We start from the raw sequence: 3,774 nt of genomic DNA, 5'->3' as shown, positions 1-3,774 counted from the left end.
TAGGATTTTCTTTCTTTTCTTTTTATTTAATTAATTAAAAATTTTTTTTTGTTTATCGAAAATTCTTTCATTATTTATTAATTTTTTTTTTTGCTCATTGATTTTTTTTGTTTATTGACTTTTTTTTCTTATTTATTAATTTTTTTGCAAATATAAAATATATTAATTTAATTGAGGAATTATTGTGCAAAATTACTAAATTAAATATAACATTATTATTAAATTAAATTATTATTTTTATTTTTATTTTGATAAATGATAAATTATCAATGCTAAACAAATGATGAATTCAATGTAAAATGGTTTAATTTTTTTTTTGATATATTTATTAATTTTAATTAATTTTAATGAACTGCTATTGTAGTTACAGTTGCAATAAACTATTGAACAGTAGCAGATATTAGTTGACATGAATGTGACATTCATTAAATGAAATCTTAATTAATGAATGCGGAAAATGATTAAATGCGATTGTAAAATGTGCAAAGTATTGCATTCAATGTCCACTTATCATATTACTACCATTGATTGATAACATCTCAACTTTTGCTTATCCATTTATTTGATCTTTTAATATTTTCTTTTCTAACAAATATTCCATAAATATTATTTTTAAAAATAAAATTAAAACATATTAGCTATGAAATAATAAAAATTAAATAGCAAATTTAAACAAATTTTAAATAAAAAATTTATAAAATTCAAAAATTTATTCACATACTACTTTATAATATTAGTTGAAATTTCATTAATTAAGTGTGCCAAATTTTAAATTAATTATTAAAATCAACTATTATTAATTTAACAAGTTTTATTGAAATATATTTAGCAATTTATTCATTTTTTGCTTTATTTCACTTTTTTTTTCCCCTTCATTTCATAAAATTAGTAAAAATTTATGCAATTGAAAATTATTATAAAAAAATTTTTTGATTCAAAATTTGATAAATTTACAAATGAAAATAATCAAAATTTTTGAAAGAAGAAAGGAATAAAATGAAATTGAATGAATTGACAAAAAATTAAATTAAATTATCTTGTCAATTTTTACATTTTGTTTTAAAATTTAATTTATTTTTTAAATGAGGATTGTATCATTTAAAGCATTTAAATATTGACTAATTATATATAAATCGATTTTTAATTAAAAGGAAAAAATTAAACAAAAACAAACAATTAGTCATTTTTTGCGCAATTATTCAATATTTAATTATTGTTCATATTACTAATAGCATAGTAATTTTGTGATACAAATATACACTAATAAATTTTAATAGGGACAGGTGCGCCCTTTTACCTCTTCTAAATGATCCGACCTCATTTATTGGTCTGTTTTTTTTCTTTCTTTTCTTTTTTTTTTTTGTGACAAGAAAGCGGACATTTGTCATCAGTAATAAACTAATTTATTATCCTGAATTCGTTTTTATCCTATCCTTTCCTATCATTCATCAAATAAAACCTTATAAGGACGGCAGTAGTTATTGGTGTAAGATATGACGTAATCCTGGTACCATCATCAGTTATCACCTGCCTCTTATATTCATTAGGAAAAAAAAAAAAAAAAGGAAGAAAAGAAAAGCACTTCAAATTGTTTAAACAAAAAAAAAAAAAAAAGAAAAAAAAAGAGAAAATTTTTTTTTTTTATTTTCAACAATGTGATTATAACAAACATATAAATTACCCATTAATAATTTCATTTTTCCACCTAATAAATTAATTAAATTTAAAAAAAAACAAAGAAAATCAATTTGGGAATGGTTCATAATATTTGAAATTATTTTGATTAAAAATTAATCATATAAACTTATTCACAAATGTTAATGTAGAAATTTCGTTTTAAACTATAAAATAAAAAAATTTATTTTTTTTATTTAATTGTTTTAATATTTTAAATGTTGTAATTTTGTTTTAAATAATTGTTTCAAATTTTTTTCAAACTTTTAGTAAGTCAGGTTCAAAAAAGAAAAAAAAGTTATTAATAAAATCACATATGCAAAATTTGTTCATTTCATAAATTCATAATTGCACTGAATATTTCATTTGTTGACAGTTGCTAAAGTTTCAATCATTTCAAATTTAATTTACATGCATTATTTAATAATTAATTATGTTAATTGAATTAGTTCCCAATTTTTTTTATTTTTTATTTTTTAATTGAATTAATTATTCATAAGAATTAATTGCTTTTTATAACTAATATGTGGTTTTATAATTGGATTACCTCTTATAATTGATAAGTAAAGCATATGATATTATGAATTAATTAACTCTCATGAATGACACATAACACGTGGTATTAGAAATTAATTATCTCTTATAATTGACACGTAACACGTGGTATTATGAATTAATTACCTCTTATAATTGACACGTAACACGTAGTATTATGAATTAATTACCACTTATTCTCTTATAATTGATACATAACACGTGGTATTATGAATTAATTACCTCTTATAATTGACACGTAACACGTAGTATTATGAATTAATTACCACTTATTCTCTTATAATTGACACGTAACACGTAGTATATTATTTTATTTATGACATGATCTTATTTCTATGGACAATAATAATAATAATAGTTAATGAGACTCATTCATCCTTTTAACCCCCCTCTTTTCACCCCGTAGAGGGAAAGTAAATTCTTAAGTAGTAGCAATAGTAGAAGTAAATTGAAATATCTTTTTCCTTCCTCTCTCTCTCTCTCTCTCTTCTTTTATTGTACGACATTGTGATATACAACCATTGAATAACTGATGTTGATAGATGGGTTATATGTATCAATGGTGTGAGAAAATTTTTGTTATAAAAGATTAAAATTACACCATTTTTAATGTCCTCTTTCAATCTTTTCTTTCATTTTATTATATTTTAGTAAAAATTTAAATTTTTATTTAACAAATGATAAATTATCATTCATTTTTATGTTAATATCAATTTTAAAATAGTTCTAAATGAGTTATTTTAAATAACTTTTTAATTAATCCATTTCTTTTAATTCATATTAATCAATTTATTTTCATATCAAAATATTTGATTACTGAATATCTGGATTCGAATTCAAAAAAAAAATCATCAATAAAAGTATTAAAGCTAATTTAAAGTAGTTCAAATGATAATTTCTAAAACAAGTAAACTCAATGATTTTTCAATTAATCCATTTCTTTTAATTCAAATTACTCAATTTATTTCCAATTAAAATATTTATTTGTTGAATATTTGAATTTAAAAAAGAGACAAAAAAAAAATCATTCATTTCAAGTGATAGAATCACTTGAAATGAATATTAATGAAATCCTTATCATATCATTATCATACAACAAAAATCGGTGATTTCATCTTCTATTTTTTCCGTTTTTTTTCTCTAACCAAAATTTGGACATTGAAAAATTTTCAATTTTTCCTTTTTTGTATAATTTTTTGTTTTTCTTTTTTTTTGAAATAGCATTTGAAAAAAAAGAGAGTTAGTTTTTTTTTTAAATTCTTTCCCCTTTACTTTTTTTCCCTTTTTTCTTTTTTTTTTCTTATATATCAAACATTTTTAATAATTTCTTTCTTTCTTTCCTTCTTTTGAATTAAATTTTTAAAATTTAATTTTGTGAAATTTTTTTCATTTTCAGTGAAAGGTTAAATTTAAATGAATTTGTTGATGTTAATGAACATTTCAATAAATGTTTTATGGCAATTTTTTTTTTTCGTCTTTTTTTTTTTTAATAAATTAACTATTGGAAGAAGAGAAAAATGCACATGTTGAATAAATAAAATGCTT

Source organism: Loa loa, assembly GCF_000183805.2.
Source record: "Loa loa unplaced genomic scaffold supercont3.713, whole genome shotgun sequence".
NCBI lineage: Eukaryota > Metazoa > Nematoda > Chromadorea > Rhabditida > Onchocercidae > Loa > Loa loa.
Note: the sequence above shows the minus strand (reverse complement) of the source record.